This window comes from Rhineura floridana, chromosome 2 (assembly GCF_030035675.1).
Source record: "Rhineura floridana isolate rRhiFlo1 chromosome 2, rRhiFlo1.hap2, whole genome shotgun sequence".
NCBI lineage: Eukaryota > Metazoa > Chordata > Lepidosauria > Squamata > Rhineuridae > Rhineura > Rhineura floridana.
Window position 1 is genome coordinate 113,870,864 of NC_084481.1, and position 24,125 is coordinate 113,894,988.

Here is a 24,125-nt window from a genome sequence, read left to right on the forward strand (position 1 = left end):
TTTCCACATCTATCTGCAATTTTTAATAACACACACATTCTTTTTGAATACAATTTATCCTAAAATAAGGAACCTGGCAACTCTATGTGTAACAGGTCAGTTCACTTAAAAACACGGATGAAACAAAATCCTCGAGCATTCCTACTCAAAAGGAAGTACCACTGATTTTGGTGGTACTTACTTATAGGTAAGTATATAAAGGATTGCATCCTGTGTTCATCATCAAATATAGGGCTGCAAGTATTTTAAAAGACGCTTGTGATTGTCAAGAAAGACTTATATGGCCAATGGCCTTGCATTTTATTTTGTAAGTTTCCCATCAGTGAGATGGGAATGAGCAAAGAACGCAATAATGAATGAGATTTCCATGGAGGGTGGTGTCATGCCTCTCCAAAGGACACTGTTAAGCTTTCTGGGCCCAGGATGATTTTACAAATATATATATATATATATAGATTTTGTTTGTGTCATATACTAGAATGGTAACTTCCAGGCTAGGCTAATGTAAATCGATTTTTTTCTGATTCTATGTTATGATTTATTTCATATTTATTTATGACATATATCCTGCTCTTTCTCTAAGGTTGTCAGCAGTTTATCACATAGTTTCCAGAAAGCCAGGCCGCTAACAGAGCCAGATCTGTTCAACTTCAGCAGTACAACTGAATTCTGTCTCTTCAAACTATTCTCCAGATCCAAGAAGTGTGTGTATGTGTGTGTGTATTTCAACACTGCATAATATTTTTATGCATAATCTCAGACTCAAAAAGTAACATTTTCAGAACTTCAACTGTGATATCCAATTCTGAAGTAAAATGGCCAGTACTGTACTTGTTAACAACTATAGTGAAAGGCCACTGGACTGAATAGATTGATACCATACATTTCTCTAGTTCATTCACTAGTTCATTTGTTTCATGGTAGAATATGGACAATTTTTCAGTAACCCTGAAGAATGTTGTTGCTGTTGTTGTTAATGGTGATGCATATACCACCATCAATGTGGATGGTGCTTTATGATGACCAGAGGGCTGGTCCATGCCAGAGGAGCTTATCAGCTAGAATTTGAGACAGAGGAGTCAACAGAGAAAAGGGAGGATAAATGAGGGAGAGAAAAATTTACCTAAGAAAAGTGACTTCTGCATGAAGCTTGGTTGGTTTCAGCAGAACCCCAATGAAAACAGTGGGACACCTTTGAATGATTTCCCCTCCCTTCCAGTTGTTCACACATCTGAGGGTTTGGAGAAGAAGAGGAGAAAACAGGTGAAGATGTACCGTGTACCACAGATGGCCTTTGCTTCTTCTGACTGCATGCTATGGTGTTTTTCTCAAATGAAGCATAACCTGCAGCCAATTACTCTGCAGACTCAATGCTCACAGCATTAAGTCCCAGCTGATAGGAACATGGCAAGCCTGTATCCACCATTGAGCAATATGTTTTTGCACTCAGGCAGTCCCTTGAAACCATGCAATCAGGGCTCCATTCTGCAGCTGCTGCTATCAGACAAACAGACGCTGAGTAGTAAGCTTCACACATAACAATATTCTTATTTTTTTCTGGGCACAAGTCTATTTTGTTCTCCTCTATAATTGTACCATTCTCCTCATCACAATAATTAATGCCTGTCCCCCTTCCCCCTCACTCATGCTACTATACTTAACTGGCTCTGCCAGCCTATGGTGACTGAAAGAATGGGACATTTTTCTCTTAAAATAATCAGCGTCTTTCAGCTGTAATACAAAACAAATTAGAATTTAAGCAGCACAGACTGTTGCCAGTGACAATGGGCCACACAAAGAAAGGCATACATAATCTTCTCGGTGCCTTTCCTGTAATAGTACTTTAGAATGTACCATCATGAAAAATAAACACCTTTTATCCTTATAAATGAATGCACCCCCAAGTCCAGGAAGGACAGGATGACTCTCTCCATCTCAACTTCTATACATAGAACTCCAATGCATATTTTTGGTTGGAGATTTTGGATCCTGCCTGGTCACTTGACCTGTAATGGCCTTGCAGAACCCCAGTCCTTAATAACAGTAGCCACACCTCTCTTACATCAAAAGCAATAAGGGAAAAAAACTCCACCCATGGTAGAGCTCTGCTTAGAGGTTAGAGCAGCTTGATCTAACCTGCCGCCCTTCAGAAATGTTGAACTACAACTCCTATCCTGCCCTGACTGCTGGTCAGAGGCAGCATGCTTCTGAAAACCAGTTGCCGGAAGCCTCAGGAGGGGAGAGTGTTCTTGCACTTGGGTCCTGCTTGCGGGCTTCCCCCAGGCACCTGGTTGGCCACTGTGAGAACAGGATGCTGGACTAGATGGGCCACGGGCCTGATCCAGCAGGCTCTTCTTATGTTCTTATGTTCTTGCTGGCTGGAGCCGATGGGAGTTGTAAATCCAAAACATTTGGAGGGCCCCAAGTTTGGGGAAGAATGGTTTACCTCCACTCCTTTCAGCAGCAGCTGGGGAAATATTACCCCCTCCTCTTGAGTCTGTAGTAGCTATGGGTTTGGCAGCAGGCACTAATTTGAGGGCCTATCTACATGTTATGCTAACTGCATAGGGTGAGGTAATGCTAGTCATCAAACATTTGTAAGATAATGCCAGTTGATGTGAAAGCTCTCCCATGATATTTGAACCATGATGGCTGTTTCAGACATGCAGGTTATTCCCCAATATCCTTAACCAGGATTGGCCCTAGCATTAGGCAGAGTGAAGTCACCGCACAGCCACCTCAAGTTGCTGATTTTCATTGCCATGAAAGGATAGCAAATTAGCAGTTATTTGTTTTTATTGTATTTTTACTGCCTGGATGATGGAGAGGTCCTTGTGGAATATTTTCTGTCTCAGATTCCAAAATAACTTGGCCACCTTGGGTACTATGCACATTGACTTGAGAGGAGAGGCATCATTTGTTGTTCTTTCTCAGGCATCAAAATATCCTGTGCCAGCCACGTCCTCAACTGTGAGAACTTGCCTTCAATCTCCTCCACAGTTCCTTGAGTTTCCATTGTGATAATTTCTATTCCTCTGTTTGTCATAGATATGTGCAATTCCTTTCCTCCAGGCTCAACACTATTATTCAGAAACAGTACCAAAGGAGCTTGAAGAGACAGACGTGTTTAAATATTAACCAGGTTCTGGGTATATCCATCCCGAGAGCACATTATTTATTTATTTATTTGATTTATATCCCGCCCTTCCTCCCAGCAGGAGCCCAGGGTGGCAAACAGAAATGCTAAAAACACTTTAAAACATCATAAAAACAGACCTTAAAATACATTAAAACAAAACGTTAAAAACTTTAAAAAAGCAACCTTTAAAAACATCTTTTTTAAAAAAGGGTTAAAAACATTATTTAAAAAATACATATTAACAAGCAATTCTAACATAGACGCACACTGCGATAGGTCTCAACTTAAAAGGCTTATTGAAAGAGGAAAGTCTTCAAAAGGAGCCAAAAAGATAGCAGAGATGGCGCCTGCCTAATATTCAAGGGGAGGGAATTCCATAGGGTAGGTGCCGCCACACTACAGGTCCATTTCCTATATTGTGCAGAACGAACCTCCTGATAAGATGGTATCTGCAGGAGGCCCTCACCTGCAGAGCACATTGATCAACTGGGTATATAAGGGGTAAGACAGTCTTTCAGGTATCTGAAGGCAAACTCCAGTCTCACTAAGTTAAGCTGACCTAAGTCTGGCTAGTTCCTGGATGGGAATCCCATGTAAGCCACCTTAAGTTTCTTGATGGAAGAAAGGTGGGATATAAAAATATAACAACTAATAGTTAAATAAAAGATCCGTGCAACAGCTGATCAGGTGGAGGAGAACCTGCGGCCCTCCAGATATAGTTGAACTCCAGCTCTCCTCTGCCCCACCTAGCAGAGATGGGGGGTGTTGTAGCCCAGTAACATCTGGAGGACCACAGGTTCCCCATCTCTGGACTAATCTGATGTCCTGAAGCTATTATTGTCTTGGGCCTCAGCCAACTTTAACCTAACCCTGTAACTGGCTTATAGATAGTCACTCCTCTGCTTCCAAGTGTACAAACAGGGAACCTTTTTTTGTACACTGGGAGTGGACTAGATCTTTTCCCCTGCCTCCCACCCCCATCTTTCAGGTTAGTGATGCACTATCCATTATTTATACTGGTTTGTGTAGGAAGGCAGAACAGTCAAGAAGTTGGTGTACTTTTTATGAGCATATTTAAAGGCGTACTTTCTATATTGTTTTGATCTTTTAAAAAATGCAAAAAAGAGAGAGATTTCAGATGAATAAACCCTTCAGTCTAGAAAGCCAGTAGATGTCCCCACTACTTTGCTTCTGCAGAATATCCAGTATTTCATTTCATTTATTTATTATCTGATTTATGTCCAGCCCTTCCTCCCAGCAGGAGCCTAGGGTGGCAAACAAAAGCACCCAAAACACTTTAAAACATCATAAAAACAGACCTTAAAATACATTAAAACAGAACAACTTAAAAAATATTTTAAAGCTTTAAAGACATCTAAAAAAGGGTTAAAAACATATTGTTTTAAAAAAAGGGTTTAAAAAAATATTAAAAAGCAATTCCGACACAGACGCAGATATATATATAAATGAACAGTTTCTGTATGGTGCTCCAAAGTGGAAAATCACTGAGAATGTCACAACCGCTTTGCACATAAAGGATATCCTGGAAGAGTAACAGGCTCTCTTTTGAAAAAGGCTATACTGTTGTTTTTAAAGATACAAAAGTGGCTCTGACAGATGAACAATGCAATGAAAGGTTAGAGGGGGCAGCTACACCTTTCTCATCCCTATTGTATTAGTGCTAAGCTACTCCACACTCTTAAGGCTGTAGATCACCACCCCAACTGGTGCTGACCCAACAGCTTCTTCTTAATTTGTTACAGGGAAATGGTCAAGTTTTACCTCAATCTAGATTTAAAAACAAAACTTTCATGATCTTAACTGAAATTGATGAAGTACCCATGAAACTGGATGACTGGAGTCCAAAGCCCAGCTAAAAAGTAAACTCATTGGTGAGTCTTAGGTTGCATTCAGACATGGGTTTATTGTATTAGTTTTACTGATTATAATGGTAGTGCTTCTGTCCCAATTTCTAACATTCCTTTCACCCTGCAGTACCTGCTACATTATGGAACTGTGTCTTTTTTACTGACATACCACTACTTCGCGCTAAATTTCATTCACACAAGCGGGCATGGCATCTGGCCTGACACAGCAATGATAATCACTGAACATGTTGCTACTTTCTCACCCTTTCCACCTATGAGCACTTCTGTTCCCCCATGATTCCCCCATGAAAATGTCGGGGAAGAACTGTATGCCAGTTGTTGTTATATGCCTTCAATTTGATTACAACTTATGAATCTTTTGGATGTATTCATAGGGTTTTCATGGTGAGGTATTCAGAGGTGGTTTACCATTGCCTTCCTCTAAATCTATGGCACCCAGTATTCCCAGGTGGTCTCCCATCCAAGTACTAACCAGGCCTGAGCCTGTTTAGCTTCTGAGATCAGATGAGATCGGGTGTGTTTAGGGTAGTATGGGTACACCACACCAAATTTTGTCACTTTATTCCCACAATTTTCTGGGTTAATGGGATTGCAAATGGATTATTTCTATAAACTATTAATCCTCAACTTCTACTATATTCTGCTAGATTTCTAGAAGTGGCTTTTACATCTTGTGAAAAATAAAATAAAATGCAGAAATTATCAGGTAAAGAAACATTGGGAAAACAGAATAAACTGCTGTCTGAACCCAATCCTAGTGTCACGTTCATATCTCAGCCTCAATCACCCATCTGTAAAATGGAAATACCAGTGCTTAACTTCCACAGGGCTGTTGGAGTATCATCAAAACAAAGATAATATAGTTTGCACACTAACAACAATATTATGGTATTGAATAATTTTTACAACTGGCTCTATTCCTATTTATACAACATCTTGAAACCTTTAGAAAATCTTACAAGTGGCTTTGTGTGTGTTAGCAGTTCAAAACTTTTCAATCAGGTAACTGCAGGGGCAAGGGGGTTGTGGTATAGTTGCAGATATGCATTATTGTTTGGTAGAATGTGACCTATCTGGAGATACCAAAAGTATGTAAGATTGGCCACCATGTGTTGCTAAACCATTAATTTGTGATTTATTAAATAAAAAGCTGGAGATGCCTGTTCATCTCAAGCCCTCTGGCAGTATTTGTAATATCTAGACTAAACATGGCCCTGCCACAGTTGTGGAAAAACCAAACTAACCAAACAAAAAAAGCCCTTGTGTAAATCATCTTGCAAATTGAAATTAAATGTTCTGGAAAAGAAACCTAAATATTTCACCAGTGGTTCCCCCCCCCCAGTCTTTTTCAACGTTTACATTCTCCTTGCTTGAACGAGCCAGTTGTATTTCCAGCAACCTGGATTGTGAAACTTCCCTATGTGAACAAAGTTTGTGAACGTTTATTCTTCATGACCAGTTAAAAGGCAACATGCATGCAGACAGTGTTCTTTGATGACCTCATATTTTGAAACAATAACATTCCATTGAATGGTTGCATTTTACAATTAAGTCACAGAGAGGGGGAAGAGGAAGGAAAAGAATGATAGAACTGGGTGAGGGGGATTTACGATTTTGTGTTAGGGTTTTAGTTCAAATTATAATGTAGTACCTCACCACCTCCACCCCATTGTTTTATAAAAAAGTTTCTAGAAAAATAAGCAAAGAACATTCAAAGTGCCTTGCTGGATCAGGCCAGTGGCCCATCTAGTCCAGCACCTTGTTCTCACAGTGGTCAATCAAATGCTGATGAGAAGCCCGCAGGCAGGACTCAAATGCAACTATGCTCTCCCCACTTTGTTCGCTATCAACTGGGATCTAGAGGCATACTGCCCCTGACAATGAAGGTAGAACATAGCCATCATGGCTCATAGCCATTGACAGTTTTATCCTCCATGAATTTATGTAATCGTCTTTTAAAGCCATCCAAGTCGATGGCCAGCACATCACTACATCTTGTGAAAGAGCATTCCACAGTGTAACTATGCATTGTCTGAAGTAGTACGTTATTTTGTCTGTTCTGAATCTTCCATTCAATTTCATTGGATATCCCCAAGTTCTAGTGTTATGAGAAAGAAAAAGTTCTCCCTATCCACTTTCTCCAAACTATGCATAATCTTGCATGTCTATCACACACCCCTCCTTGCTCACCTTTTTTCTAAAACTAAAATTTTGTAACCCTTCCTCATAAGGGTGTTATTCCACCCCCTTGACCATTTTGGTTGTTCTGTATTGAACTTTTTCCAGCACTACAATATCCTTTTTGAAGCAAGGTGACCAGAACTGTACAGCACTCTGTGTGGTCGCACCATAGATTTGTACAATGACATTACCATATTGGCAATTTTATTTTCAACCCCTTTCCTAATGATCCCTAACATGGAATTTGCCTTTTTCACAGCTGCTGGACCCTGGGTTGACATCTTCATCAAGCCAATAAATGCATTTTAAGAGCCAATAAATGCATTGCATCAACCAAGTCTTTTCTACATTCAAAATCAGTATGTTCAAAGCTACATTCATTACCATGCTCATCTTGTCATAAATGAATTTCTCTGCATTCTTTCTTCCCTTACCAGAATTTCTGGAACAGCAAGTTCCCAACTTCTCTTTAGCTGTAATGTGATTATATCAGCAGGTACATTCTGAATTTTTTTTCTTACAGCATCCTAAAGACGTATAATCAATTACAGGTGGATTTTAAAAAACCCTCAGACATTTCCTATCAAGATCACTTTTGCTTTCAAAGATCATTTATAGCCTGTCAAAACCTGAACTGTGTACAAATTTTGCAGCCAAATTTGTGCTCCCCATTGATTTTCCCTAGGGTCCCTTATTGTCAACTGATTAACATGTAACATAATGTAAAAGAGATTAAGGACTGTATTCAACTAAGTCATACTCAAAATAGACCCACTGAAATAAAAGAAGTCAAGTTAGCCATTACTAACTTAAATCCATTTATTTTAATGGGTCTGCTCTGAGTATGATCTAAGCTGCTATCCAGTACATGTCTACTCAGAAGTAAGCTCCACCGGGTTCAATGTATTTATTTATTTAATTTATTAAATTTATACCCCGCATTATGGCCAAAAGGCCCTCAAGGTGGCTTACAAAAAAAAATGAATATAACAATTATTAAAGCCTTACTCCCAGATAAGTGTGTACTGGATTGGATTGCAGCCTTAGTCAGATGCAAACCATAATCTCTTCAATGAGCAATGGTATTTTTCCTAACTGCCTTTATCCAAAGCTGACCTTATATTCTGCTCCTTTTTTCTTCAGGATTCTAGCAGTTAAAACCTGCAGTTCTAATTACAATCTAATTTTGCTTGCAAAAGTTTTCTGCAACAACTGCCTGTGGAAGTTCTAAGCCTCTCCTGATTAAGATAATGTATTTTCTGCTGCAAAAAGTGGTACAATAAGACTTCATTTGATACCTTGCTGCTTGCTTTGTGACAAAGAGCTATTTTAATCTATGATGCTCTGAGTGTCAGAGTGGACAATTCATTTGGCATGGCTGCCCCACACCACAAATCATACACTGCTTAACATTCTTATATTTTCATGGATTTAGGAGGCACTAAGCTATGGACACGTTGCTCTAATGCTACAATATTGTTATTTTGAAATGCTTACCCTTTACTGTGGAAGATTTGACCTGGCATTTCCAAGACCTCAATGTGTACATAACAGTGTGTAAATTTTGAAAACATGATAGCAGTCACTATAACGCAGTTAGTTTTTTCCTACTCTTCTTACTTGCAACTGTTTGTTGTTTTTGCTGGATCTTGGGTTAAACTAAATTAAATTATAATCCAATGAAATTATACTCCGTGCAGACCCACTGAAATTAAAGAACCAAGGGTTACATTCAACGTAGCACTAAGGCAATCGTTTCGTCAGCCCAAGAGTTTCTACATGTACAATGGAACAATCTCTCTCTCATCCCCCCGAAATCTGTTCTGAGGGTTCCCCCAACCCTCTGGAGCATAGTTGGGGATGGTGGAGGGAGGAGAGAGGGAAAAGCCCATACTGCTAGTGTAACCTTAGAGCAAAATGTTAGTTGAATACTGCTCCATATTAGTCATATCTATGAATTCCAATGAGTCTACTCTGAATCGGACTTGCAGTGGATACAACCCTGACAATGGCTGACCCAAGCTAGGTATTAAATGTGTTAAGTTTCTCATTGAGGTCAATACAAGGGCGTAACAGAGTCCATAACATGGGATGATGAGTGCTGCTAGTTCCAAGTGTTTTTGTGGAGGGGGGCTTGGGCAAAATGGCCTTAGCTGAATGCCTCCTTGCTCTTTATGACTGCCACCATTGCCATTCTCTTGCTCCCTCCCTTTGTGCACACAACTACCCAGAGGGGGAGGGAAAGGCAAGGGAAAGAAGCGACTCCATCTCCTCTCTCTTGCCATTGACGGCACGGTCAAGAGGATAGGTGAGTAGATGAGAACAGCAAGGAGGAGGAGCAGCAGCAGGATTAGAAAGCTCCAGAGGTTAGTGGTGTCCCCCTACTCGTGGGAGAGGAGGGCTGGTCTTGGCAGGTGCCCAGTGAGGCCAACCCTGATGCCAGCCCTTGCCGTGAGCCTGTCTCATGCAAATGCATTAATATGTTACTTCACATGTTCCAGTCCTAAGACCTTTCTGGAAATCATTTCAGATTGTTATCTTAATATAGCCAAACATATATTCAACCCTGGGGGCTAAAAAGGTGAGTTTTGAAAGATCTTGAGAACATGCAAACATTCTTCCATGAGCTGCAGTGTGGCTTAAAGGCCATATTACCTTCCTTTATATAGCACAGCAGCAGGGAATCTTTTTAGCCCGAGGGTCACATTCCCTTCTGGGCAACCTTCTGCATGGCAGTGCTGGAGGGGGCAAGAAGAAAAAGTTGGTGGAGCAATGAATCTATTTTAAGAACATAAGAAGAGCCTGCTGGATCAGGCCAGTGGCCCATCTAGTCCAGCATCCTGTTCTCACAGTGGCCAACCAGGTGCCTGGGGGAAGCCCGCAAGCAGGACCCGAGTGCAAGAACACTCTCCCCTCCTGAGGCTTCCGGCAACTGGTTTTCAGAAGCATGCTGCCTCTGACTAGGGTGGCACAGCACAGCCATCACGGCTAGTAGCCATTGATAGCCCTGTCCTCCATGAATTTGTCTAATTTTCTTTTAAAGCCATCCAAGCTGGTGGCCATTACTGCATCTTGTGGGAGCAAATTCCACAGTTTAACTATGCGCTGAGTAAAGAAGTACTTCCTTTTGTCTGTCCTGAATCTTCCAACATTCAGCTTCTTTGAATGTCCACGAGTTCTAGTATTATGAGGGAGAAGAACTTTTCTCTATCCACTTTCTCAATGCCATGCATAATTTTATACACTTCTATCATGTCTCCTCTGACCCGTCTTTTCTCTAAACTAAAAAGCCCCAAATGCTGCAACCTTTCCTCGTAAGGGAGTCGCTCCATCCCCTTGATCATTCTGGTTGCCCTCTTCTGAACCTTTTCCAACTCTATAATATCCTTTTTGAGATGAGGCGACCAGAACTGTACACAGTATTCCAAATGTGGCCGCACCATAGATTTATACAATGGCATTATGATATCAGCTGTTTTATTTTCATTACCTTTCCTAATTATCGCTAGCATGGAATTTGCCTTTTTCACAGCTGCCGCACACTGGGTCGACATTTTCATCGTGCTGTCCACTACAACCCCGAGGTCTCTCTCCTGGTCGGTCACCGCGAGTTCAGACCCCATGAGCATATATGTGAAATTAGGAATTTTTGCTCCAATATGCATAATTTTACACTTATTTATATTGAATTGCATTTGCCATTTTTCCGCCCATTCACTCAGTTTGGAGAGGTCTTTTTGGAGCTCCTCGCAATCCTTCTTTGTTTTAACAACCCTGAACAATTTAGTGTCGTCAGCAAACTTGGCCACTTCACTGCTCACTCCTAATTCTAGGTCATTAATGAACAAGTTGAAAAGTACAGGTCCCAATACCGATCCTTGAGGGACTCCACTTTCTACAGCCCTCCATTGGGAGAACTGTCCGTTTATTCCTACTCTCTGCTTTCTGCTTCTCAACCAATTCCTTATCCACAAGAGGACCTCTCCTCTTATTCCATGACTGCTAAGCTTCCTCAGAAGTCTTTGGTGAGGTACTTTGTCAAAAGCTTTTTGGAAGTCTAAGTACACTATGTCCACTGGATCACCTCTATCTATATGCTTGTTGACACTCTCAAAGAATTCTAATAGGTTACTGAGACAGGACTTTCCCTTGCAGAAGCCATGCTGGCTCTGCTTCAGCAAGGCTTGTTCTTCTATGTGCTTAGTTAATCTAGCTTTAATAATACTTTCTACCAGTTTTCCAGGGACAGAAGTTAAGCTAACTGGCCTGTAATTTCCGGGATCCCCTCTGGATCCCTTTTTGAATATTGGCGTTACATTTGCCACTTTCCAGTCCTCATGCATGGAGTATAGTATAGTAAGCTACTTTCTACACACGTGTCACACACCCTCTCTCTCCTCCATCCAGACAAGCAAGAGGTATTATCAGAGGTCAGTGACGCATTTGAGCTAGGAAAAAACACTTGTGGTGTGAGGGGTATGGTCTGGGGATAGGAGGTGTGGCCTGGAGAGAGTTCTGAGGGCCAAACAGAGAGGCCTGGAGGACCCCTGGGCCAGAGGCTCCCCACCCCAATATAGTACATACATTCCTAGTATATGCAATCTCTAGAGCCCTTTTCAGGCATTAGAGAAGTGGCTCATAAGGTGCCATGGTGACATCAGCCTCCCGACAGCTGCGTCACTGTTTCTTCCTGGGATAGGGCAAGATGGTGAGATTGGGTGGTGCAGGTACACTGGCAAAGCCAATCCAGTACTCCTACCTGTGCTCCCACACTGCCTTGCTCTTGCTGCCACCCCACCCTTCCATCATCCTGGTAAGCAGCAGCAACACCGTTAGTATGAGGCCAGCTCCACAGCAGCGCCCCACCTCACAAGCCGCTCCCACAGGCATTTTAAAGTTGTAAGTGTGCGGGAAGTATGGGGCCACTTGCATCGGCTGCTACCCTCTCCATCCTAGCCTTGGTCACATTGAGGATCAAGGTCTGAAGGGCGCTTGTATGGAAGGTCAACAAAAATGTACTGTGAAGCCACCCTGAGATCAGAAACATCAGTACTGCAAGCTTGGGATTGGCAGGTATGACCCCATGCCTCCTACATGCTTTCTTATACTAGAGGAGGGCATCGTATTGATTTAGAAATACAGGAATACCCCAAATAACAGACACTCATTTAACAGATACTCGCTATAACAGACATTCTCCAACTCCACCATACCCCACTTAACATACGCGCGCTTCGCAATAACGGACACTGACGGAATGCCCGAACTTGTGTTCCACGTGCCACGTGCGTTGCGAAGCATCGTCTCCTGCAGCATTAAGAGCGACTCTGAGCGACTGTCCTTTCTCGTCTGGTCTGCTTCATCCTCGTTTTCAGTACATATTCTTTAAATTGTTTAAATTCTTAACTACAGTATAGTACTGTACTGTACTGCGATCAGAGCTCTGCCTGCCCCGTCCTAGGTCAGCGGCGGCAGTGTATGTGTGTGTGTGTGGGGGGGCACCTTGTGCTCTTTACAGTACTGTAGATCCCCGATTTCATTTTATACCTCTCCATTGTCCCATCTTCCTTTCCTGCTTTAATTGAATACTTTTCTCTCTCTGCCTATCATTAGTTCTGGCTTTTGCCACTGCTGGCTTATGTGTGTGTGCATTGGTGTGTGGGGTGTGCATTTCCCTTGCCTTCAGTACAGTACAGGTACTCTAGTACAGTACTGTACAGTATTACATACAGTACATAATGGCAGATACAAAGAAAAGTCATAAATCTATCACCTTAGATATGAAGCTTATTTTATTTTATGTTTATTTTAGTTATAAATGTGTTATTTACATCCGTTATGCCCGTATATGACGATTGCAGTGCAGTACATGCATCGATAAGTGAAAAAAAGTGGTGCTTCACTTTAAGTACATTTTCACTTTACATACACGCTCCGGTCCCATTGCGTATGTTAATGCAGGGTATTCCTGTAACGTTCAAGGGAGGACATTCTTCACAAACACACACACAGACGGTAAAAGCAAAATGTTTGTTTCAATCATGACTCATTCTTACCACAAGAGATTCCCCCACAATGCCTCAATGCAGAATCATTGATTTCAAGAAGATGTGAAACAAGCCTTGGAAAACAATTTGTTCCTAGCCAAGAAAACCTCTTCAGAATGCAAGTGCAGGAGGGATTTGTGTGTGAGAGCCAGCAGTAACGGGGGGGGGGGAGGAGCAAAATGGGTCGACTTGGCTGATTATGTAAGCTGAAAGTGAAACTTGCAGCAATTCACATGCATACTGCAGTCAGGGTAGGCAGAACCTGAGGAACACTGTGTGTAGAATAAGGAAAGAAGGAATATGAGGGGTACTACCACAGTAAACCATTGAAAAAGATTATCACATCTGCCAAGCAAGGATATTCAGTAAAATAATGCATGCTTGGTCTTCTGGTTTGGATAGGGTACATATTTGCTTTTTCATTGGAGGACAAACAGCAGAAGTAACAGAAATGTAGATAATACAAACACTATCAGCCCAAGTGTTTCTCAAGGGCAGGAAGCACGGGTTATTTGGCCTTGGACACATTGCAGCAATTCTCCTTCAATCCAGTATAATGCCTTTAATTCCACTATTATTTATTTAAACTTATACTGCCTATATGCCAAAATGGCTTCTAAGCAGTTTACAACTATAAAATCAATTATAAAATCCATACATAATTAAAATACACAATAACAATTCCATCAGAGCATTTAAACACCCTTAATTAAAATATAAAATGAAACAAGTCAGTTAAAACACATGACAATTAAAACAGTTTTTAAAAAACAATTGAACAATAAGATCAGAAGTTCAGTTTCAGGAGACTGCTTGTCTAAACAGGTGTGTCTTCAAGAGCCATCAGAATGTCAGTGCTGATGGGGCCTCTTGCATTTCAGCAGGGAGGGCATTCCACAACACTGGTGCCATCCATGAAAAAGCCCACCTCCGTGTTACCACAAGCTGATAATCATCAGGCTGTGGGAAAACTAACCGGATATTCATCTGAGGGCATTATCATATGACAGGCTTCAGCTGACTTTGAACATCTCTTGCTATTTATGCGCATATTTCATCACTGCTAACACAGAGAAGAAAGGATAGAGTATGGGTACAGTATTTGCAGAGAAAAACAAATGTTCTGACTAGGGTAGATTTTATATTTTCATTACCATCTGACTGAAATATGAGTAGCTTTAAGTCTCATGCATGAAAACATCCTATACAGCTGAGTGAGCATGGTGGCCATGGTCCAGTCAAGACTGTCCACTGAGCATATGTGGGTTTTTAAAGGCTGTGCATCCATCGTTCATGTCATTGCTGCATAAAACACTGGTGAATCCACAGCAAGCACCATAACTATGTGTAGTGGACCTCAGACTTGCCATCTCCAAACTGGTGTAATCATCGAACTGAAATACTCTACAGAGAATGTCAGTCATAAAACCACACATTTTGGTAACTTTGGTAACCAGAATAACTTACTTGGGGCTTTCTTTCCATGCACAGCTGCTTCCTTCCTCCTTCTATCAAGGAGGTAGGCCTTGAAAGAAAATAATTTGAAGTTCACTTAGTCCAATGCCCTCATCATCCCAATTCTGGAAAAGAGATATTTAGTTTACTCAATTTTGTAGCTAACTACTCTCTAGCAAAGTGCTTGATACACAGGCACGTAGGGTAGTTGGGGAGTTAGCTTGCTGATAAAATTCTGAGTACCTATGTGCACAGCAGTTGTGTGTTTATCTATTAATATGAGATACTTAGCTTCAAATCTTTACTTAGATACAACTTGGAGTGGACATTAATAAATAAAAGCTTTCCTTGTTCTAAACTAAGCTGTAAAATTCTTTTCTTTTTCTTCTTTTATATTTGGATGGAATTAAGCCTGTAGGACAAGCATTAAGTTCCAAATCCCATATGCAAGCAATTGAGCCATGCCAACAATGCCCAGAAAGAATATGCTTATTCTGGATGAAACAACTGATGGAACTAAATAGCAATGCAGACACAGAAGCAACAAAAATGTACAAATATATTTGCAATAATCTATTGTAACTTCACATTGAAAAATGAGTGTGAGATTAATGTTTGGAAAATTCTCCCTATCATGGTAAGGTGAAAGATGCACACATTTATATTTGCAGTGTGATTCAAAGCATGCTTACTCAGAAGACAGCCTCACTGAGTTCAGCAGAAGTAATTCTCTAGTAAGTGTCCTTAGGACTTTAGTCAGCCTGTGACTGAATTAGTCAATGGGCTTCCCTATAACTAGTAATCTTGTCAGTCTCCAAATGTGAAGTATGCTTTATGCTTCCAGATCAGCACGACCCATTGAATTGCTATACACAGAATATAAGATCAAAAATAGCACGCACCAAACCCCATGCATATTTCCTGGCATTTAGCACTGACAGCAGTTCCCTATTCCACTTCTTTCTATTTTTTCCTAAGCTCTATGTGTGCAGTGAAAGATTTTTGTTCCAGGCAAATTCATGCTAGCTTTTGTTTTTATACACACAGTTTAGCAGCATGAAAACAAAGTGCATTTTTTCTACAGTTTATAAAAATTCAACAGTTCAGACACGGTTAAAATTAACTAATGATATTCTAAACCTATGCAAGGCTATCAAAGGTTTTATTCAAATGTCATTATTTCCCAATATTTGAATAATGGCTTGAAGACTAGGAATGTGGTGCAGGCTCCTGGGCTCTCTCCTTATTCATGGATCTTCCCTTTCCTTTCATGGTTTGCTATAATAACCATAGTTTTCTATTATGTCCAAATCAGACTTGAAGCTAACTTCAAACCATGGTTAAGAGACAATCCCAGTTGGTGCCATCCGTACCTCAGATTTGGACAAGAAGGCAAACTATGATCACAGTAAACCATAAAGCAGGTATAGAATCCATGAGTGATATGGGAGGATTTGTGCTTATGATGCTGTTGGCCGTATGCAATCTCATTTTCAATACTATTTGAACCTTCAAAATTTTGGGGGAAATCATACTGTTTCATTTCCAATCAGTGCATATAATGAAAATTTCTGCTGGAATCCTGTAACTTTTCATACCACAAACTTTCTGGATTTTGTCCCACTTTTGGTGCACTTTAGCCCCCCTTGATAGCAAATAAGAGTAGCATTGGGGAAGCTTTGCAAAGCAACTAATGAAGCAGAATAAAAACACCATTAATGCCGTGTTATTGTGTCAAGAACACCAGCATGAATGGGCACTATATATTTTTGCATCAACACATATGTTGTCACTATTTTTCTGTTCTGCTTAACAAGTTTGTGTTTGTCATATGTCAACATTTGACATAAATTTGTCCAGCAGAAACTATCCCCTTACCTGTTCCGCATTGTTCATGCTCTAAGACAACTATAGCGGCAATTCTATTCCATATACATTCAAAACCGGGAATGTCTCTTCCTTCTGGTTTATTGAAAATTTACAGCAAAATAAGACTCCCAAAGGCTTAATCTAATGGATCATCAACTTGAAAAAAGTGTTAAAAAGTTCTCTTTGATTTTAAGCCATTGAAGGACATATGAAATATATGGATCTGAAAAAACAATTCAAAAATTCATTATTGTAAATTGAATATATTTTAACACACTTTACCCCCTGAACTGAGTAGACCTGAACTTTCAGACTAACGTGTTGGGTATAAAAGGAAACAAAAATTAATAAGAAATGAATTCTGTAAAGTGTGTAACAGAATCCCATAGCCTGGCCTCAGATATCCAGACTCTGGTAACTTCCAGGTTACCACTATTGTAATGCCTTAGACGTGGGGCTGCCTCTGAAGGACTGCAGTTAGGGATGCCCCCACCATCTAAGATCAGGCGGATGGCTAACAGAGAGAGGGCCTTCTTGGCTGTGGCACACTTACTCAAAAAGGTTTGCTTGACATCAACGTTGTCATCCTTTTGGCGATAGTAAAAGGCCATTTTATTTTCCTGAGCTTTTACAATGCAATTTTGATCCCAATAATTGTTTTATGTTGACTTTTAAACTGTGGCTTTTAGCATCTTCTTGTATCCCTTTTGTAAACTAAAAGGAAGTGTTTATTGAAGGGTGGTATAAAAATACTTACAGTAAATAATGGGTTGTATCTGACTACATCCTATTCAGAGTAGATCCACTGAAATCCATTGATTTAACTAACTCAAGTTAGAATGGTATCCAACAAAGTGGTTCCATTAGCACAAGGATTTCTGTTTGTGCAATGAAACTTCTCCTCCCTCTCCTCTCCTTGTACACCTCTGTGCCCTTCCTAAATCTGCTCCAGAGGATTGGGGAAATCCCAGAACAGTTTTAGGGATGCACAGGGGCACATGAGGAGAGGAGAGATCCAAAAGTCCTTGCACTAATGGAACTACTTCATTCAATACCACTCCTAATCTCTTTCTCCCTCTCTCTCTGTAATAAAATTAATCAATCACATCCTCCAGACAATTCTCCAACAATGTTTTCCAGCAAGTTGTCAGACAAAAACTCTGCAACGTCTCTTCTTCAATTGCAAAGGAACATCTACAGATACAAAGTATTAGTACATCAATCTTCCTCTTAGCACTTTTGCACCCAAGAAATGACTACAATTTCCCTTTCCTGTTCCCCAAGAGTCATCGGGCTTCAACTTCTATAAATGCTAGCCAGTATGGCCAACGATCAGGGATGATTGGAGCTGGAGTCCAACAACCTCTGGAGGGCCACCGGTTTCTCAGCCCTGCTCTTAGAAATGGCATGTTACAACTTAGAGATTTCCCATGAACCTTTCACACAAATGAATAAGAAGATAAGGCAACTTTGGCTTCCCCCATCAATTTCACCCCTGATGCTTTTTAGCCACCCCTCTCACCTGCTGTAGTGCAGAGTGTGATGTGCGTCCTTCAGCAGCCAGGTACAATAGGACCAAGGGAAAACAGATAGGAAAAGCTGAGGCTGCGAATACAGCTATAACCTGGCAACCTACATGGTCAAAAATGGCACACAGAATGAAGCACAAGGCCAAATTTCCCCCTTCCCCATCAGAGTAGTGCAATGATTCCTGTGTGTCACAGCCTTGTAGTGCAGGAGAAAAGAAAGCAACAGCCCAGGAGCATTCAAGGAATCCGCTGCCCATGGGCTCCTAAAAGACACTGCTCCAACTCGGAATATACCCACACTATTGGAGGAGGGGGAGGAGAATATCATATGCTCTTTGCACTTCAACGACAGCTCATTACCGAAGGGATGCCACAGTTCTGGTTTCAAATTGTTTATCGGAAAGTCATCATATGAGGTAACAGACCATAAAAGCAACCTGGAAGCACATGATGGTGGCTGTAAAGGGAGAAGCTTTAATGATTAATCCAGTCATTCAATTCACTTTATAACATGGAGAAAGGACTCGAAATACAGAACACCAGCAGCAGAGCAGAATGTCTGTGCTCCACAGAGAGGCAGCTGATGGAACTGTGGTCAGCATGTCTCTTATTTCCTGCTGCATTGTCATGTTTTATTTCTAAGCCAGCAGCTACAACAAGCCACCATCATTAAGAGCTGGAGCTGTTGGTACCATCTGCCCAAGTCAAGGAAAGCCTCACCTTCCCCTTTGGACATGCCCTCTCTTGTGTTAGCCGATCCTGGAACTGGGGGCTATTTCCAGTATGGCCACTGCAAGACCACAGCAGGAACAAGACTTTGTGCAACAGGCTATAGCTCAGTGGTACAACATAACTGTATGTTTTGCATGCAGAAGGTCCCGGGTTCAATCCCCAGCATCTCCAGGTAGGGCTGGGAAGACTCCTTCTCTGAAATCTGGCATAGCTACTGCCAGTCAGTGTAGACAATACTGAGCTACATGGAGCAGTATAAGGCAGCTTCCTATATTCCTATGTTGTTATCCATCAAACGTTCCACTGAGACCATCTGACAAAGCCTTTAAAACTTAAGGAATGTCTGTTTAAGAGCCAGAGCAGAAGACGAACCTGTAGTGAAAAACTTTAAGATGACGATATTTCAGGATGTTCTGACTGTTCTCCAATTTTGCTTTTTAACAAAGCGATCTAACTTGCTGGAGGTCAGCAGGAGCAAAGCCGGGGGAGGCAGAGCTGGCAAAAAGAGGCCATACATCCAACTGCTGCTTAGAGGTCTTTTGAAGGGGAGGACATTGGCTGCACTGGGAGGGCATAGTAGAAGGAAAGAAAATGCATGTTTCCTTCCACCACCCCTTTTTCTAGCATACCTAGTACCATGATGGAGGGCCATGGGAAGGAGTTAAATGGGACCTGGTTAATACGTAAGCTCCCCTTCACCCCCTCCTCCAACATGCCCCTGGAACACCCCTTTTTCAGGCCTTCTGCTGGCTTCCACCAGCTCCCCTTACACTGGGCTGGGCCTCCTTGGCAGACCCCCAGCTGAGTCGGCTGGGTCCTGGCTCCACCATGGCTGAGCCAGGATGAGGGGCTTCTGCAAGCATAGCCTGGTGGAGCCAGGACCCAGTTGGCTCAGCCAAGGGTCTGCCATATCCAACTCTCCTCAGCCCAGTGTAAACACCAGTTGGATTGTGCCCTAAACTGCTTTGAGAACATGTAGTGTAAATAAATAAATAAAAAGTTGGACAGTGACTGAAGGAAGGTGATGGAGGTAATCCATTCCATGGGCAAAGAGTAGGGTTCAATAAAGCAATCATTGTTGCTCCATGTGTTGTTATTCAGACCTACCTTTTGTAACTCCCCCTCGTTACATATCAGACTGGCATTGTCTTTTTGGCACCTGCTAAAGACATTCTTCTCTCAACAAGCCTTCTAAAATCCTTATTCCAGGAAATATCTATAGAATCATAGAATCACAGAGTTGGAAGGGGCCATGTAGGGCATCGAGTCCAACCCCCTGCTCACAGCAGGAAATCCACAGCTAGAGCATCTCCCGCAGATAGCTGTCCAGCCTCAGCTTGAAGACATCCAGTGAAGGGGATCCCACCACCTTCCTAGGCAGTCGGTTCCATTGACGAACTGCCCTTACTGTCAAGAAGTTCCTTCTAATATCCAATCTGAATCTACGCTCCTGCAACTTAAAACCATTAGACCTAGTCCTACCCTCTGGGGCAGCAGAGAACAAATCTGTACCCTCCTCTATGTGACAGCCCTTCAGGTACTTAAAGAGTGCAATCATGTCACCCCTCAGCCTTCTCTTCACCAGACTGAACATGCCAAGTTCCTTCAACCTTTCCTCATAAGACTTGTTCTCCATACGGCTATCATCCTCGTCGCCCTCTTCTGAACCCGCTCCAATTTGTCTATATCTTTCTTAAAATGAGGTGCCCAGAACTGAACGCAGTATTCCAGATGAGGCCTGACTAATGCAGAATATAGTGGGACTGTTACTTCCCTCGACCTGGAAACTATAGCTCTGTTTATGCAGCCCAAAACCGTGTTTGCCGTTTTTGCCGCAGCATTACACTGCTGGGTCATGTTCAACTTGCGATCCACTACAATTCCAAGGTCCTTCTCACACGCACTACTGCTAAGCCGGGTATTTCCCATCCTGTACCCGTGCATTTTGTTTTTGTGGCCTAAATGCAGAATCTTGCATTTGTCTTTATTGAATTTCATTTTATTAATTTCAGCCCAATTTTCTAGTCATCATCATCATCATCCAGGTCCCTTTGGATTTTATTCCTGTCTTCCATTGTGTTAGCTATCCCTCCCAGTTTCGTATCATCCGCAAACTTCATAAAGCTTCCCTCCACCCCGTCATCTAAGTCATTGATAAAAATGTTGAAGAGTATCAGCCCCAGGACAGAACCCTGTGGCACTCCACTCGAAACCTCCCTCTAGTCCGAAGCAGAGCCACCGACGACCACTCTTTGAGTACGGTTTTTCAACCAGTTGTGAATCCACCTGACAGTATTTCCATCTAGTCCGCAATTGACCAGTTTGCTAATCAAAAGGTCGTGGGGGACTTTGTCAAACGCCTTGCTGAAATCTAGATAGATGACATCTACAGTATTTCCACCATCTACTAAGCTAGTGACCCGATCAAAAAAAGAGATGAGATTAGTTTGACAGTATTTTTTCTTGACAAACCCATGCTGGCTCCTACTAATCACAGCATTGTCATCTAGATAGTTGCCAATGGACTCTTTTATTATCCGTTCTAATATCTTTCCTGGTATTGAAGTCAGACTGACTGGCCTGTAATTCCCCGGATCTTCTTTTTTACCCTTTTTAAAGAGCGGGACGACGTTTGCCTGTCTCCAATCCTCCTATGTTGGATATGAATTGATTTTATGTATGTACTCTTGTTATTTTAAGCTGTTTTTATATGTATAATTGTTTTTTTAAAATTGTATTTATATATACAATTGTTTTCACTGTTTTTAATATATGTATCTGTTTTATATATGTTATATTATAAATCGCTTTTGGATGCCTCATGGGAAGTGATTCATAAATAATAACAATAACAACAATAATCATAATCCTCATTTTCTATCAAACTGGGACAAAGTTCAGTGCTGAGATTTATAAATGTCGGTTTGAATTTAGCTCTCCAAGATGGAGGTCTCTTTCATGTCCCTTCATTGTTGGAAGTGTCAACATGAAACACAAGATTTTCTTATTTAAGAGGACTTTCTGTTCCCTTGAAGGTTCCTGTGAAAGAAGGCATGGACAACTAATGTCAGTAGTTCCTCACTGTACTCGACACAAGTGAACAACCTCTGTGGGAAGTGAGTCTTGTTTATGCCTCAGGAAAGGCTTGTCAAATGAAGCATTTACAGGAGTCATAAAAATATGAATAACCAAGATGGGGGGAGCATTTGAGCATATCCTACTAGGGAGGGGAGACAGGGATACCTTCATGAAGCAGTTTGCTACCAGAAAATTGTGTTGATTCCTATAACAAAAGGGCAAGGGTCGAGAGGACATGTTGCTGACCACATCATTGCAAGCACCTTGTCTACGTCATCAGGCCCATCAACTGAAACCGTTCCCAAGAGGTTGCAGCAGACGTTGCACTGGACACCTCATTGGTGACTACAGTAGATGTGGATGGGGCATCAAGACTGCTACGGAGGCAAGCAACTTTACCTTGCAAACAATACACAGTGGGCCTCCAAAGGGTCTAAAACTCCATTTCCTGGAGTTGATGTCAACAGACCCCTGACAATACTGAAAAGCTCCACTGGACAGCTACTTGAGGATGTGATGGAGGCAGAGAAGTGGGCCGCCTTTGCCATCCTCACCACCACACAGTAGGCACGGTTATGATGTTTTACTTGTGCCTGATCAGCCTCACAGAATGTCTTTTGCCACTTGCACTCTAGCCGTCATCCAGCCTGTTTCATTGCCCTTAGCTCACTAGTTTAACAAAGTGCAAACCGGGCTTCACCACAACGCCGGAGAGGGCGCTTGGGGGCAACCATGTCAAGAGCCTGATGCACCTCGCTGTTCCACAGCATGACAAGGGCTTCAACAGGGTCACCTGCTCTATCTACTGGGAACTCCCCCAGGGCATTCAGGAATCCAATGGATTCCATTAGGTTCTGGGGGCGGACCATCTTAATCTGTCCACCACCCCTACAGGAAAGGATCAGAGCCATAAGTCTAAACTTCACCAGGAAGTGATCTGACCATGACAATGGAGTGACATCCACCCACCCCCCATCTCCAGACCACCCCTTCCTCCATCTGGAGCAAAAGCTGAGGGCGTGTCGGGCCAGTGACAACTTGAGACAGCCCCATGGTCATCATGGAGGCCATGAAGTCCCGAGCCGGAACACTAGAGGCAGCCTCCTCATGGACATTGAAATCACCCAGCACTACTGTTCTGGGCTCCTACAACACCACAGCTGAGACAGCCTCCACCAACTCGGTCAGAGAAGCTGCCGGGCAGCAAGGTGGACAGTACACCAGCAGCAACCCTAGTTTACTGTCTCCTCAGCCAGACACCAGGTGCAGGCCCTCACAGCCAGCTCCAAGACAGAATGGTTTCCTGGTGACAGAGATGGAAGTTCTGTAGACCACAGCAACTCCTCCCCCCCTGTCTCTGCAGCCTGTGTGGGTGTTGCACCGAGTATCCAGGTGGGCAAAGTTGGGTCAGATCAACTCCTCCCAGCTCACCCACCCAGGTCTTGGTAATGCACACCAAATCGGCACCTTCATCCACAATTAAATCATGGATGAGAGTGTTCTTATTGTGTACCAATCTGGCATTAAACAACAACACACACAGGCCAGTGGGCACAGCAGATGAGCAACGCGGAACCCATCCATGAGAGGAGTGGCAGCAATGAACAAGGTGCAGATAGCCTTGCCCTTGTCTTCTGTGGTAATTCACCACATCCCCATGGCTATATTTCCCTCTACCAGTGATCACTGAAATTGGGGTGGCATCACCCATGTCTCTCCTCACTAAGACTCCTCCTAAACAGCTGATATGGACCCAACACAAGCCCACCAACAAAACATGCTGTAGCCAATTATCCCAGAAGGCCTCTGCGAGAACCGGGAACAGTCATACCCATTCAAACTTTTTCACACAGGGCCCATCTACTCCCCCTCCTGTCTTACACCCAGGGAGGGCCAGCCTTCTGCCACTTACAGACTCTCACTCTGAAGGCATCTGGCGACTTTCTCCTATCACCCTGTGCAGGAACTACACATGCACCACACGCCCTCCCCACCACCAATCTCCTGTAGATTGGTTTAACAGAAAACAATTTTTTAAAAAAAGGTAATATAAGGGGGGTAATGCCCTCACCCGCAGGACTCCCTAAGGGGGCCGCCCCTTCAGTGGCACCCCTGCTGGTGGCAGACCTGCCGCCCAAGGGCAGCTGGGCTTTTATGTCTCCTGACCCAGCCAGCAGCTGATGCAAGAGGCTGCAAGACCTGAGAG

General features: G+C 42.4%; 1 protein-coding gene and 1 pseudogene across 2 annotated transcripts in view; both read right to left on the reverse strand.

Annotated features, from left to right (window-relative positions):
- The window catches only part of OSBPL5 (oxysterol binding protein like 5), a 249,302-nt gene that overhangs the window by 152,786 nt on the left and 72,391 nt on the right, over positions 1 to 24,125 (reverse strand). The gene's annotated exons all lie outside the window — the stretch shown is intronic.
- Positions 5,455 to 5,572, reverse strand: LOC133378580 (5S ribosomal RNA; annotated as a pseudogene).